The sequence below is a fragment of the Cryptomeria japonica genome, chromosome 11 (assembly GCF_030272615.1).
Source record: "Cryptomeria japonica chromosome 11, Sugi_1.0, whole genome shotgun sequence".
NCBI lineage: Eukaryota > Viridiplantae > Streptophyta > Pinopsida > Cupressales > Cupressaceae > Cryptomeria > Cryptomeria japonica.
Window position 1 is genome coordinate 411974544 of NC_081415.1, and position 17429 is coordinate 411991972.

The 17429-nt window shown below is 35.4% G+C and overlaps 1 pseudogene; it reads left to right on the top strand.

Moving 5' to 3' along the window:
- The first annotated feature begins 1835 nt into the window (after positions 1–1835).
- Positions 1836–17419, top strand: LOC131041470 (photosystem I P700 chlorophyll a apoprotein A1-like; annotated as a pseudogene).
- Positions 17420–17429: the final 10 nt, after the last annotated feature.

A 17429-nucleotide genomic window follows, 5' to 3' on the forward strand; every position in this document is an offset into this window, starting at 1 on the left:
TTTGACTTACCAGAAGTCATATTTTTCATAGGTATAAGTCTGGAAGGTGAAACACAGTAACCGGTAGAGCATGAGATCATGGTGCACATCTTGACATTGGTATTGTAATTTTGGTTACGGTGATTAAGGCAGGTAATTCAAAGTTCAAGGCAGCTTATCTCATGATCCCAAAATCCAGTCTTGATTCATGAGAAAGTTCAGAGCTCTGGTATTTGGTAATTCAATTAGAGAAGAGCTATTTTGGTGTAGCGTGTGTTCCAAATTTGTTGGGTTGATTTCGGTGACCAGTTTTGTTTTTGAGGTGATTGGGCCGACTTATGGGAAGCTTATTATCTTCATGTTTTGGTTCGCATTTTGATTTGTGGTCAGAGTGAGCTGACTTGGTGATACATGTTTCATGTTGTGTGTTATGTAGTTTTTGGAAGCCGACATGGCTAATGATTCTTTTTGTTGGTGCAGATATATAAGATTGATTTGATTGATCATTTTGAGGTGTGTTGTGTGTGAGGAGAGTATGCATGAGAAAATTTACAAGGTTGGTAAATATAATTGAATATTTTGGTGCTCTAGTATGTGACAGAGAAGAAGAACAAAGAAAATTATCATATCAGTTGATGAAGATAATATGAGCGTAACCGAAACTGGATTTTGGCATAGTTAGATGTTATACTTCATTTCATTCATTATTGTAGTCAATTGTAATAGCATGTAAGGTAGTGAACCTTCCTCTAGGTTGTATCCCTTTTGTATTTGAGCAGTGAGCTCTAGGTAGTGTGCCTGAATGCAAGTGCCTTCCCCTTATGTAATATTACCATACTTCTAGCCATAGTATAATTCTACATCTAAAAAAAATTCTACATTAGTTGTCCTCAATTCTATTACATATTCTATTCCGTTATAACAAAAAAATCATCATGACAAGTATTTTTTTTTATTGCAACTTTTTTGTCTTAATCAAATATTCAAAATGAACACTGGGCTTTATTGCAAGAGCCCTTTATCGGGCTTGAACTAATGACTTATGCCTTACCATGTATTCATAGATATGAATACTCTAATGGAGTGTATATATTAATACACACACACACACACACACACACACACACACACACACACACACACAAAATAGAATATAGCTATATATAGTTATCTTGCTGATCCTGACAATACAAGAAGAATATTCAATAATGAGTATGAAGAAAGATTATTTTTATTGACAAATTCCCAGGGATTTGAATATTATGACAATAAGTAGGCCCCTATCATCTAGTGACCCAGGACATCTCTCTTTCAAGGAGGCAATAGGGATTTGATTTCCCCTAGGGGTACTAGGCTAGGAAAGTAATTATAATACCTAATTAGGTATTATAATTACTTCCCATTTTTTCCTAGGTCGATGCCTGAGTAGCTAATGGGGACGGATTGTAAAAATATTTTCTCAATGGGTAAATCCCATCTAGAGATAAAATTTATTAAAGATTCATTAATAATTTATCAATTCAAAGTTCTTTTGAATTATAAAAGTGATCTGTATCATATGGGTCTAGAAATATGGATAAATAAATCTAGATATGAAGATAATTATTGTATTAATATTGATATCTTTTTTTACCACTAGATGGGAAAGATGTTTTATATCTCGCAACGGTCCATTAAGAACCTATTAGATATGTCATAATAAATATGAACACCAGTCTCAAATTGACTTCCCAATCATAGTCTCTCTAGTTTTGAACTGGGAAATAAAGAGAGGAACGAGTTGAGAATATATCTTTTTTTCTTTTTTTCTTTCGATGAGTTTTTTCTCATGTCTCATCTGGAAAGAGGAGAACTCAATGATCATTCATTCACCAGAACTAGAAGTAAATATCATAGTGGATAGAGATCCTGTTAAAACCTCTTTTAAAAAATGGGCTAAACCTGGTCATTTCTCAAAGACACTAGCCAAGGGACCTAATACTACCACCTGGATTTGGAAACTACATGCTGATGCTTACGATTTTGATAGCCATACCAATAATTTGGAAGAGATCTCTCGCAAAGTATTTAGTGCTTATTTTGGTCAATTAGCAATTATATTTATTTGGCTAAGTGGGATTACTTTCACGGCACTCGCTTCTCCAATTATGAAGCATGGCTAGGCGATCCTACTCACGTTAAAATCATTGCTCAGGTAGTTTGGCCGATAGTAGGCCAAGAAAATTTGAATGGAGATTGGGTGGAGGTTTTCAAGGAATACAAATAACCTCTGGGTTCTTCCAGATTTGGCGAGCATCCAGAATAACAAGTGAATTGCAACTTTACTGCAGTGCAATTGGTGCATTGATCTTTGCAGTGTTAATACTTTTTGCTGGTTGGTTCCATTATCACAAAGTTGCTCCAAAATTGACTTGGTTCCAAGATGTAGAATCCATGTTGAACCACCATTTAGCAGGGTTACTAGGACTTGGCTCTCTATCTTGGGTAGGACACCAAATACACGTTTCTTTACCTATTAATCAACTCTTAGATGCTGGAGTGGACCCTAAAGAGATACCACTTCCTCATGAGTTTATTTTAAATTGTGAGCTTTTATCTCAACTTTATCCCAGTTTTGCTAAGGGATTGACCCCATTTTTCACCCTGAATTGGTTAGAATATTCAGATTTTTTGACATTTTGCAGAGGACTCAACCCAGTAATGGGGGGTCTGTGGCTGACCGATACTAGACACCACCATTTGGCTATTGCAGTTCTTTTTCTAATCACTGGTAATATGTATAGAACCAATTGGGTTATTGGTCATAACCTCAAGGATATTTTGGAAGCTCATATAGGTCCATTTACAGGGGAAGGACATAAAGGTCTTTACGAGATCTTAACTACTTCATGGCATGCTCAATTAGCTCTTAACCTACCTATGTTAGGGTCTTTAACTATTGTCGTAGCTCACCATATGTATTCTATGTCTCCCTATCCATATCTAGCTACTGATTATGGTACCCAACTATCTTTGTTCATGCACCATATGTGGATTTGTGGATTTCTCATAGTTGGCATTGCTACACATGCAACTATTTTTATGGTAAGAGACTATGATCTGACTACTCGATACAACAATCTTTTAGACCATGTTATGAGACATCGTGATGCAATCGTATCACACCTCAACTGGGCATATATTTTCTTAGGTTTCCATAGTTTTGGTCTATATATTTATAATAATACTATGAGTGCTTTAGGATGTCCTAAAGATATGTTTTCAGATACTGCTATACAATTACAACCTATCTTTGCTCAATGGGTACAAAACACTTATGCTTTAGCACCCAGTTTGATAGCTCCTAATACAACAACAAGCACCAACTTAACCTGGGGAGGTGGCAATTTGGAAGCAGTAGGTACCAAAGTGGCTTTGTTACCTATTCCATTAGGAACTATGGATTTTTTAGTACACCATATTCATGCATTTACTATCCATGTGACTGTATTAATATTACTGAAAGGTGTTTTATTTGTTGGCATTCTACACTCTAATGAGAAATGATGGTGTTGTCATTGATGGCAACCTTCTGGAAACCACCTAGCATTCATCTAGTAAAACCACCACCAGGCACCGATACCAGCATAGACATCTACATACACCGGCAGACACTTCACCAACAACTACTACAATGTATACCGACACCCCAACCGACAAGGAATAAACTTTTTTTTATTGTATTTAATGTAATTATCTTTTGTAAAGCCAACATGGTATATTGTAAAAGATATATATATGTATGAGATCTTATAGGTCATTTTATGTAAGAAGTATGGTAGAAGGATAGCATGAATGAATGATATTTTTGTATAAGGAGATTTAAGTTGACAATGAAGGTTTTGGTTATAGAATGAGCTTAAACCGGTACTGAACCTAGCATAGTTGATGCTGATTTGAAGCAGTACATTGTATTGGATTTTCATAATCCACTTTGTAAGTCAGTGAGACTTCTATCTTGTAAATTGAGTAGTGAGCTCTAGGCAATTGGCCTTCCTGCATGTGCAGGCCCCTCATTTTAAGTAATATTTATTCATTGGCCAATGAGTGAATATTGTTGGTCACAAATCCCACTGAGGTTTTTCCCACACTGAGTTTCCTTGTTAAACATCTTGTGTTATGGTATGTTTTCTATGTTGTCTTTATTGTTCCTATTTATTGCATTAATCTTTATTTACCGGTACACTATTTTGGAATGCAAAATACTTAATAAGGTTAAATATTATGTTAATCGATTAGATACTGATTCAACCCGCCCTCTCAGTATCTTTGTGACTATCATTAATCTTAACAATTGGTATCAAAGCCCGGTCCTCTATTTTCAGAAGCCTAATAGCTTGAGGAAGATTCTGACACCGGTACAGATGGAGAACTTAAGAAAGCAATTGGAAGGAGCTCTTGTAGACTATGATTTAGAGAATTTGAAGAATATCAAACTTGAAGATGATCTAAGGACTACACAAGAATTCATTCAAGGACTTCAGGAGAATCTTACTATTGCTAGAAATAAAAGAAAAGAACTTCATGAGAAGATGTAGAGTGATAATGATGAAAAGGAAACTCTTAATGAACTTGTGAACAAGATGAGACAAGAAAATAGTACTATGAGGAATGAGATGGAAGATATGACTATGAGATTTTGTAAAGACATTGAAGACAGGAAGAAGAATGAAGATGACTTGACTAGGAGACTCAATGATGCTAGAAATGAAAATCTAAGACTCAGTCATGAAAATAATATGTTAAAGATAGATCTAATTCACATGCAACATGATAAAACTGAACTTATGAGACAAATGGGAATTCTAGAAAATGAGTTGGCTACTGCAAATCAACATAAAGAGAAATTCACAAAAAGCTCAAAGGAACTTGATGATATGCTAAAAAGCCAGAAACCTAATGGAGATACTAATGGACCTAGATTTGAAGTTGGAGAAAGTTCTAGTACTACAGACAATCATGATCATAGTAAACCAATAAGACAACCTAATGCTTACAAGTTTAATGGGAAATTCTTTAACTGTAACAAGTATGGTCATAGAGAAAATTAGTGTAGATATAGAAACAATCTAAACATTAATGCACCCACCGGTCAATGTTCCAAATGCAACAAAGTTGGTCATAATTCAGAAAACTACAAAATGAATGTAAGATGTTATGTTTGTGGAAGATTTGGGCACTTATCTAATCAATGCAGAACACAAATCGGCATAGGATATGGAAAGGCTATTCAGAAGAATAATGTGACTTGTCATGCTTGTAATAAAATTGAACATATTGCAAAATTTGGTAGAAGCAAGACTTCACCGACAAATAATAAAGGACCCAGTTTGAAAGGCAAAGAAAAAGTTGATGAGTTAAAGCAAGAATTTTCAAAACAATGGATTAGAAAGACAGATCAGAATGTTGATGAGACTATTCCTTCATAGGTAGAATAGAGTATTACTCCACCGGTAGGAGATTCTTCATCCCACAGAGAAGTAACCCTTTGGGGGTATTGCAACAAATTGAATATCATGCAGTTTACCCTTGGTCGATGGTGAGAAGATAGATTTCTTCTTTACCGACAGATGTGTTAAGTTTTCACTTAACCGGCAAGCATTTAATGCGGTTGTTGAAAGAAATTTCATTATAAATCATCGGTTTTCCTTTATTTTTGATTCAATGAGCATTCAAATTAGCATAGAGTGTAAAATCTAAGCAAAGGCATTCAAGGCGAAGGTGTGAAGCAATTTCTTTCAAGCATTCAGACATTATTAGGTAGCTTAAGATATTTTTCAAATGGCTTCCTCTTCTGCTCCCAAATTTATTGCAAACCCTACTATTGTGAAAAATATAAAACGTCCTAGGCCCATATTCAAAATTATTCCCGAGATAGCTAAGCAAGATGATTCCATAGGCGCATTTTCAAAGATTCCTAAAGGTGGAGCTTATGCTGAAGACCCTAGGATATATATTCACTACAATATTGAAGAATTAGGTTTTGAGGAACTGTTAAAGATGTTTAAAACTATAATTTGTGATGAAAATGGCAATTTTAAACCCAAGCACAAGGTTATTGAGACTTTAGGTTTTGTGGAAACCTTGAACATCCCTGAATTTCCAGAGGAAGTTGTAAGAATTGTCCTAAGTAGGGCACATGGAGAATTTCTTTGGTTAGATTCAGTCTGCAAATTCACCCGACAAGCAATTAGGGCAGTGATAGGTTTACCCTCAACTGACAGGAGACCTGACAAAACTAAGAAGGTTCCTAATAACAAAGTCATGAACTTAACTAGAGCAACATCTGATAGTAGATTTCTGAGAGTGAATGACATCAAGGACATTAATGTGAGATTCATAAATATTATTTTAGGTTACAAGACTACACATGCAAATAGACTTAATTCAGTTTCTAGTCTTTGCATTAATAGTGCTTATGAAATGGTCAATAATGATGAAAAATATATATGTCTGTGAATGGTTGAAGGATGAACTAATTGATAACTTGAAAAAGATAAAAGGTATAAGAAAGGGACAGTTTGTTTTAGCAATCTCTTAGTATGCTTAATGCTATATTTCACAAAGGAAATTCCCAGTATTGGACCAAAAGACTTTTGATATGACATACTGATAGGCAAACAATTGCAAGAAGCTTTCACTAGCATGGGTACTGCTAAGGAAAACAACATAACTGAATATTTCAAAGCTTTCCAAACCAAAATGAAAACCAGAGAGAGACTACCACAATGTGTAGTAGATAAATATGATAAGGAAATATGTTTTGTAATTAAGAAAGATGAGACATGGATGGAAGCTATATTACCTAGAACTATATGGGTAACAGAAATGGGTTATGAGGTAGATATCAACATTTTTTAAACTTATGCGAAAGCTTTGTTTAATGCACCTAGAGAACCATTAGAAAAAGTTTTTGGTAGTGCTGAAACAATTGAAAGTGGTGTACAAATAATGAAACAAAGGAAGAGAAGAGGAAAGTATATAAGAGATGCTTCTAAACAGGTAAAGGAAATAAAAGAAAATGTTATGAACCTTACTGGTATAAAGGCAAGTGAACTGGAAGGACTCCAACTAGAGGCGCACATTTCACCGGTTGGCACATCATCTAATAGTGAGATACCTATGGAATTCAAGAGAGTTGATAGGAAGAGAAAGCCCTCACCAGTACCCTCTCCTCCACCCAAGAAAACAAGATCCTTGAGAAAGAAACAACAAGTAGTAAGGCAACCGGCAAAGAAACTTACACCGAAGAAGAAACAGAAACAAGTTATATCTCCTCTAGATAATTTGCTGAATGAAATAACTAATGATGGTAACTTGGCAAACATGAGAAAATTGTATAACACATTCACTAATTTAGAAAAGGAAAGTATTGAGAACAATATAATTCTACATCTGGACATATACAAGAAAGTGTTAATTGAAGTTGTAGATGACTTACCAAATGATCTGTATAGAAGGTTAGATGCAAAGAGGATTGCAGTAATGGAGTTAGACAAGAAACTTAAAATTGAAAAAATTCTAGCTGTACATCTAGTTAACTCTAAAGAAGAAATTAATGACCTAATCTGTGAAGCTAACATATTAGTTTTTGCTAGCGGTCACCGACAAGTGAGCTTAATGGCTAGTAGAGTTAATGAAACTACAGAGGAAATGACTGATAAATGGGATATCTTTTTTGTAGAAAAAGAAAAACAAGAGGAATTGAATAGGTCAAAGAAAACATTTAAGGTATATCAAAAAGATAAGGACAAAGGGAAAGGTAAAGTTGGTGGAATACCAAACATCAAAATAAATGACAACTTACCACCACCTATGGACACTACACCGATACATACTATTGATACACCGGCTACTGACAGTGTAGGTACACCACATGATGACACTAACCCTGAAACAAAAATTATATTCATCATGAATGTGGACACTCAAGAAGTGAACATTGTTGTGGATAAGGATAATACAAAGGTAAAGAATGATATTGCTGATAGTGGAAACATTGTTGAGCAACCAACAAAGAATATTGAGGTTGAAATGAAAACAGAGAAAACAAAGCATACACTACATAAAGAACAACCATTGGACACTGGTAGTATAGATGTTGGCACTGAGAAACCTACAGAGACAGAGATACCGGTAGTTGAGAACATAGAGAAACCCACAGAGAAACCAACAGAGGCACATGTACATATTGAGATAGTGAAACCGGTAATCACTGAGAAACCCAAACCATTACAGGTTGAAACACAAACTAAAACTAATCCACCAGAGGTTGATACAAGAAAATTGGTTACTAAAGTTGGAAGCACTAAAGTGATTAAGGTAGTTGGTCAGACATCTAATACTTCTTTAAGTGAATTCAGGCCTACCAATGTGACAGAGGTACTCGTGGACGCTATCAAGAAGATAACTGACTATAATGCAGTGGCTTATAAAGCAATTGATGATACAATACCTATTCTTAAGATGATTGCAGCAAAATGTAATATAGATCATGTAAAGGATTCTTTAGGTCAGTTGGATACATTGTCCAAATTCATTATTGACAATGTAATAACAGTTGATAAGGTGAATGAGGATACATTCAAAGAGAAAATGGAAAAAGAAAAGGAAAAATTCTTTGAGGACACAATAAAGAAGTGCACTGAACATATTAACACACTTTTACCAGCACTGAATACAACAATTTTGGAATATAAGGAACTGTACAGAGAAACATGTAAGCCACATCTGTTGACAAAGGACATTGAAAAGGAAATAAGCAGAGTACAAAAGGAGATAGATAATATAGCTAATAACATTATTGGTTCATCCGAACCTATATTAGTTATTGAGCAAGAAATAGAAGGATTTGAGGAAAAGTTGGAGAAGTTTGAGAATGAAAAAGCAAGGATCAAAGAAAATTCCAAAGAGCTTAAGCATAAACTTAGTCCTCAATTGGATAACCTTATCTCTCTGAGAAATGAGATTTCTAAGGCATTAATTCAAGGGGAAAAATCACTAGAAGAGCATATGTATCATCTCACTAGAATGATGCAATGAACTGAGGCAACCATGAATGACATCAATAGATTCATGTAGAGTTTAAACTTGGTTTTAGGAGACATATTTCAGATTGTAATCAACCAGTTACAAACCTTAAGGTGAAATTTTGCACTCATTTGAAAATTTTTGACAACCTTTGTCCTTGATGTCAAAGGGGGAGTAGTAGATAGAGAAAAATGATCATTCAGAGGAGATCATCTGCTCAGGGGGAGCACATCTTTTTGGTAAATTTTTGGACTTCACTTTTTGGAACGGTTTTTGGATTTTTCTCATGAGTGTTGCCATCAATGCCAAAGGTTGGAGATTGTTGGCATTCTACACTCTAATGAGAAATGATGGTGTTGTCATTGATGGCAACCTTCTGGAAACCACCTGGCATTCATCTGGTAAAGCCACCAATAGGCACCAACACTGGCATAGACATCTACATACACCGACAATGACTACAATGCATACCAGCACCCCAACCGACAAGGAATAAACATTTGTTTATTGTATTTAATGTAATTATCTTTTGTAAAGCTGACATGGCATATTGTAAAAGACTGATATATATGTATGCGATCTTATAATTCATTTTATGTAAGAAGTATGGTAGAAGGATAGCATGAATGAATGATATTTTTGTATAAGGAGATATAAGTTGACAGTGAAGGTTTTGGTTATAGAATGAGCTTAAACCGGTACTAAACCTGGCATAGTTGATTCTGATTTGAAGCAGTACATTGTATTGAATTTTGATAATCCATTTTGTAAGTTAGTGAGACTTCTATCTTGTAAATTGAGCAGTGAGCTCTAGGCAGTTGGCCTTCCTGCATGTGCATGTGCAGGCCCCTCATTGTAAGCAATATTTATTCATTGTCCAGTGAGTGAATATTGTGGGTCACAAATCCCACTGAGGTTTTTCCTATTGGCATATGCACACTCCAATGAGACATTGTAGGTGATTGAAGGTTTTGTCATTGATGGCAACCTTAAAATCCTATGACATCGGCAAGGCATTCCACTGGCACTAGCAAGATCAGACTCTACATCGACACTCAGATCACTAGCACCGGCAGTGACAGGAAGCATACCGGCACAAAGGCCGATAGGATTTTGTTGTAATATATTTTGTTTATTATTTGTAAAATCATTGTAAGTCGACTTGGCAAGTTGTAAAATGACTCTTATATAAGAGAGATCATTGTAGAACTTTTTGTGTAAAAAAAGAAGAATGTAATTAGGCGAAATAAGGCAAACCTATTATGCAAATTATAGGTTAAGGGTTTATGTAAGAAGCAAAGTAGAAACCAGTACTGGATCTAGCATTATAGATGCTATTTTGAAGTAGTACAAGACACTGGATTTATATAATCCATTTTGTAAGTCAGTGAGACTTCCTATTTTGTATTTGAGCAGTGAGCTCTAGGCACTTGGCCTTCCTGCATGTGCAAGCCCCTCTTGTAGCAGTAATATTCTCTTATTAGCCAGTAAGTGAATATTGTGGGTCACAAATCCCACCAAGGTTTTTCCCACACTGGGTTTCCTCATTAAATCCTTGTGTTATGGTGTGTTTTTCATGTGGTTGTTTTTATCTCTGTTTATTGCATTATTTTATGTTTACCGGTACACAATTTAAATATGCTCTACATGTTTTAAGTTAAGAAAATCTTATAACCGGTTAGATACTGATTCAGCCCCCCCTCCCAGTATCTGTGGGAATCCTAACAATTGGTATTAGAGCCTGGTCCTCTATTTTTAGAAGCCTAATAGCTTGAGGAAGATCTTGACACCAATAGAGATGGAAAACCTGATGAAGCAACTTGAAGGAGCTCTCTTAGACTATGATGCAGAAAATTGAAAAATATCAAACTTGAAGATGATCTAAAGGCTGCTCAGGATATTATTCAAGCACTTCAAGAAAATCTTACTATTTCAAGAAACAAGAGAAGAGAACTTTGTGAAAAGATGCAAAATGAGAATGATGAAAAAGAAACTCTTAATGATATGATAAACAAGTTGAAACAAGAGAACATGACAACAAAGAATGAGATGCAGGATATGACTATGAGATTTTGTAAAGAAATTAAAGAGAGAAAGAAGAATGGAGAAGATTTGACTAGAAGACTAAGTGATGCTGCAAATGAAAACACAACACTCAACTATGAAAATGATTTTTTAAAGACAGATCTGATGCACACTCAGAATGACTCAAATGAACTGATGAGGCAGAAAGAAGTCTTAGAAAGAGAGCTAGATACTGCAAATCAACATAAAGAGAAATTCAAGAAAAGATCAAAAGAACTTGGTAACTTGCTGAAGAATCAAAAACCTAAAGGTGACACTTGTGGAATTGGCTTTGAAGTTGGTGAAAGCTCCGATACTGCAAACACACAGGATCATAGCAAACCGGTAAGACAACCTACTGCTTACAAATTTAATGGAAAATGCTTTAACTGTAATAAGTATGGTCATAGAGAAAATCAATGCAGATCTAGAAATTATCAAAATACCAATGCACCCACCGGTCACTGTTCAAAATGCAAAAAATTTGGTCATAATTATGAGACTTGCAAAATGAATGTAAGATGTTATGTTTGTGGAAGATTTGGAAACTTATCTAATCAATGCATAACACAAACTGGCATAGGTTATGGAAAGGATATTCAGAAAAATAACATGACTTGTTATGCTTGTAATAAGATTGGACATATTACAAAATTCTGCAGAAGTAAGGCACCACCAGTAGACAACAAAGGTTCTAGTTTGAAAGGTAAAGAAAAAGTTGAAGAGGTTAAGAAAGAATTCTCAAAACAATGGATCAGGAAATTAGAACTGAATGTGGACAGGAATACTCCTCCACTGGTAGAACCAATCAACACTCCACCAGTAGAACAAAGTAACACTCCACCGACAGGAAGCTCTTCAACAAATTGAAGAAATTTCCTTGAGGGTTTAGCAATCAATGAGATATATGCTATTATTCCCTCGGTTGATGATGAGAAGTTGAAAAATTACTTCTATACCGGTAGACAAAGTTAAGTGATTACTTAACTGACATGCATTAAATATGGTAGATGACAAATTGAAATTATAAATTCATGATTTTGGCTCCATTTTACTTCACCGAGCATTCAAGCATTCAAAGAGCGTGAAATCTCCAGAGCTAAGGCATTTAGAGAAAAGAGGCAAGACATTTCAGCAATCAATCCTTCCTGAGGTAGAAAAAGGTATTTATAATCATCGCATCCTCCTCTGCACCTGAATTCATAGCAAACCCTATTGTAGTCAAGGTAATCAAACACCCTAGGCCCATTTTTCAGCTAGTTCCCAAGATAGCTAAAAAGGATGACAATGTAGGTGCATTTTCCCAAATCCCAAAAGGAGTTGTTTTTGCAGAAGACCCTAGAATATATATCCATTGCCATATAGAAGAATTAGGAGATGAAGAAATCAAGAACATGTACAAATCTGTTATCTGTGATGATTCCGGTAAAGTAAAACCTGAACACAAAATTGTTGAAACCCTAGGATTCACTGAGATCCTCTGCATTCCAGACTTTCCTAAGGAAGTTATTAGGATAGTATTGAGCAGGGTACATGGTGAATTTTTCTAGCTAGATTCGGTTCACAAAATTACCAAGGAAGTTGTGAAAGCTATAACAGGGTTACCTTCCACCGGTAACAGACCAAACAAGACAAAGAAGGTCTCAAATGACCTGGTAGTGAACCTAACTGGTGCAACATCCGATAGAAGGTCTCTAAGGGTTAATGATGTGACCGACATAAATGTGAGATTTGTTAGCATGATTTTAGGATACAAAGCAACTCATGCAAACAAACTTAACTTAGTTTCTAGTTTATGCATAAAAAGTGCACATGATATGGTTAATGATAATGTAAAAATTGATTTATGTGAATGGCTAAAGGATGAATTGATTGACAATTGAGGGAAGATCAAGAAGGATAAAAAAGGAACATTTAGATTTGGTAACTTACTTGTATGCTTAATGCTACACATAACCAAACAAGTGCCTAGTAGAGGTATCAAGAACCTTGGATTTGACATACCGGTAGGGAAACAATTATCAGACTTGTTCAACAACATGGGTGAAAGCAAACAAAAGAATATTGATGAGTATTTTCAAGCACTAAAGGCCAGAATGAATAAAAGAGTCAGACTGTCACAAGAAATTATTAACAAATACAAAGATGGTATATGTTTTGTGATTACAAAGGATGAGATCTGGATGGAAGCAGTTATCCCAAGAACAATTTGGGTTACTGAAATGGGCTATGAGACTGATGACCACATCATTGAAACATATGCTAAAGCCCTTTTGGAAGCACCAAATGAACCTAAGGAAGAGATATTTGGTAGTGGTGAGACCATTGAAAGCCAAATTCAATCTAAGAAGAGAGTAAAGAAAGTAGAAGCAACAGTAAGGAGAGGTTCAAGGTAGGCTAAGGCTATAAAAGAAGATGTACTGAAACAAACCAGTATCACTGAAGATGAGTTACAGGCACAAAAACCAGAAACTTACCTGTCACTGGTAGCAACTTCTTCAGAGAGTGACAAGCCAACTGAATTTAAAAGAGTTGTAAGGAAAAGACAACCTTCACCGGTATCCACACCCACACCTAGAAGAAATAGACAAAAACAACAAGCAGTGAGGTCTCCAGTAAAGAAGACAACCCCAAAGAAAAATCTAACACCTAAGAAGAAAAGGACTCAACAAAATATTTCTTTGATTAACAGACTGTTGGATGAAATCACAAAAGAAGGAAAACTCAAGAACACAGAAAAATTATATGATACACTATCAGCAGATGAGAAAGAGCAAGTTGAAAATAGTGTCATTTTACACCTGGATATCTATAAGAAGTTCTTAATGCAAATTGTAGATGAAGTAATAGATGAACTATTCAAGAGACTGGAAGCAAGAAGACAATCTGTTATAGAGCTTGACAAGAAAATAAAAATTGAAAAATTACTTGTTGTCTACCCAATTAACACTCCAAAAGAAATAGATGATCTAATTGCAAAGGCCAACCAGTCAGTATTCTCTACTACACACTGACATATTGCACTAATGGCAGGAAGAGTAAATGAGGTAATAGAGGAAACAGAAAATGGATGGGATATATTCCTTGTGGAGAAGGAAAAGCAGGAAGAGTACAGGAACCCCAAGCCTATCAAAGTCTATCAAAAGGACAAAGATAAGGGTAAAGGAAAGGTTGGTGGACCTCCTAGTATCAAAATAAAAGATAACTTATCCCCACCGCCTTTGATTACTCCACCGGTAACAAAAATAGAAGACCAATCGACAGATGACAGTATGGATGTATCACAAGAGGATACTAATCCTAATTCAGAGATACTATACACAGTTGATGTTGATACTCAAAAGGTCAACATTATGGTAGATAAAGACACAACCAGTAAGACTGACATGGCTAGTGAGCCACTGACAACTGACAACATTGATAACACTGAAGGAAAAGTGGAAGATGATAGCACAAGGAAATAGATAGAGACTCCGATAGAGACTGAAACAGATCAACAGATAGAGAGACAAGCAAAGCAATAGGCTCTGGAACAGGAACAGCTTCATGTGGAAATAATGCCACCGGCAATAGGAGAGAAACAAAAACCCTTGCTTAAGGAAATGGAAACATAGACTGACCTACTAGAGGTCACTACAAGCATGGTTACTTCCTCCATCAGTGGAATTCAGAATGTTGATTCCTCCTCAACAAATTACAAATCAACCAATGTAACTGAAGTTCTTTTAGATTCTTTGAAGAAAATAACTGATTGTAGTTCACAAGCTTATAAAGCTATAGATGACACAATCCCAATTTTGAAGATGATAGTTCCAAAATGCAACATAGATAATAAGGATTCTTTGAGTCAACTTGACACTTTGTTGAAGTATATTACTGACAACACAGTGATAGTTGAATAAATAAAGGAATAGGCATTCAAAGACAGGTTGGAAATTGAAAAACAAAAATTCTTTGAGGATCAAATAAAGAAGTGTACTAGGGAATTTGACACACTTCTACTAGAACTATGCAACTCATTGAAGGAATTTAAAACTCTGTACGAAGATACTTGCAAGAAAAACTTTTTAACAGTTGACATAGATAAGAAAATGAGCAAGGTACAAGAAGAAATAAATAAACTTGCTGACAATTTTGTTAATTCACCTGATACATTATCAGTTTTTGAGCAAAAGATAACTAGTTTTGAGGAAGAATTACTAAAGCTAGGGAGAGAAAAGGAGAGAATAATAAACAAGGCTAAAAATCTGAGACTAAGACTAAGTCCAAGACTGGACTATCTAGCATCCTTGAGGAAGGAATTATCTAAGGCATTAGTACAAGGACAAAAAACACCGATAGAGCATATGCACCACCTCATGGGTATAGTTAAAAGAACATAGGCAGCAATAAAAGACAGTAAGAAGTTTATGGAAAGAATAAATTTGATTTGGCGGATCTTTTTCAAATTGTAACCACCCAGTTACAAGTTTGAGATAGAAAAAATACAACTCTATTGACACCTTGACAACCTTTGTCATTGATGCCAAAGGGGGAGTAGTAGTATGAGAAAATAGTCTGCAAAAGACTTATCTGCTCAGGGGGAGCTCATATATTTTTGGTACACATTTTTGGAAACAATTTTTGCATTACAAGTTTTGGATACACTTTTGAAATTTTCTCATGAGTGTTGCCATCAATGCCAAAGGGGGAGATTTTTGGCATATGCACACTCCAATGAGACATTGTAGGTGATTGAAGGTGTTGTCATTGATGGAAGCCTTACAATCCTATGACACCGGCAAGGCATTCCATCGGCACTAGAAAGATCAGACTCTACATCGGCACTCAGATCACCAGCACCAACAATGAAAGGAAGCATACCAGCACAAAAGCCAATAGGATTTTTGTTGTAATATATTTTGTTTATTATTTGTAAAATCATTGTAAGCCGACTTGGCAAATTGTAAAATGACTCTTATATAAGAGAGATCATTGTAGAACATTTTGTGTAAAAAAAGAAGAATGTAATGAGGCGAAATAAGGTAGACCTATTATGTGAATTATAGGTTAAGGGTTTATGTAAGAAGCAAAGCAGAAATCGGTATTGGTTCTGGCATTATAGATGCTATTTTGGAGTAGTACAAGACACTGGATTTATATAATCCATTTTGTAAGTCAGTGAGACTTCCTATTTTGTATTTGAGCAGTAAGCTCTAGGCACTTGGCCTTCCTGCATGTGCAGGCCCCTCTTGTAGTAGTAATATTCTCTTATTGGCTAGTAAGTGAATATTGTGGGTCACAAATCCCACTGAGGTTTTTCCCACACTAGGTTTCCTCCTTAAATCCTTGTATTATGGTGTGTTTTTCATGTGGTTGTTTTTATCTTTGTTTATTGCATTATTTTCTATTTACCGGTACATAGTTTTAATATGCTCTACATGTTTTAAGTTAAGAAAATCTTATAACCAGTTAGATACTGATTCACCCCCCCTCTCAGTATCTGTCAGAATCCTAACATTTCCCACACCAAGTTTCCTTGTTAAAAATCTTGTGTTATGGTGTTTTTTCTATGTTGTCTTTATTGTTCTTGTTTACTGCATTAATCTTTATTTATTGGTACACTATTTTGGAATGCAAAATACTTAATAAGGTTAAATATTCTATTAATCGGTTAGATACTGATTCACCCCCCCTCTTAGTATCTTTGGGACTATCATTAATCCTAACATTATTTGCTCGCAGTTTTCATTTAATACCCCATAAAGCGAATCTTGGTTTTCATTTTCCTTGCGATGGGCCTGGTAGAGGAGGAACATGTCAAGTATCTACTTGGGATCATGTCTTCCTAGGATTATTCTGGATGTACAATGCAATTTCGGTAGTAATATTTCATTTTAGTTGGAAAATACAGTCTGATGTTTGGGGTAGTATAAGTGATCAGGGAGTGATAACTCATATTACAAGAGGAAACTTTGCACAGAGTTCCATTATAATTAATAGGTGGCTTCGTGATTTTCTACGGGCACAAGCTTCTCAAGTAATCCAATCTTACAGTTCTTCATTATCTACCTATGGCCTTTTATTCTTAGGTGTTCATTTCATTTGGGCCTTTAGTTTAATGTTCCTATTTAGTGGCTGTGGATATTGGAAAGAACTTATTAAATCTATTGTTTGGGCTCATAATAAATTAAAAGTTTCTCCTAATATCCAATCAAGAGCTTTGAGTATTGTCCAAGCACGTGCTGTAGGAGTAGCTCATTACCTTCTGGGTGGAATTGTCACAACATGGGCATTCTTCCTAGCAAGAATTATTGCAGTAGGATAATGACTAGGAG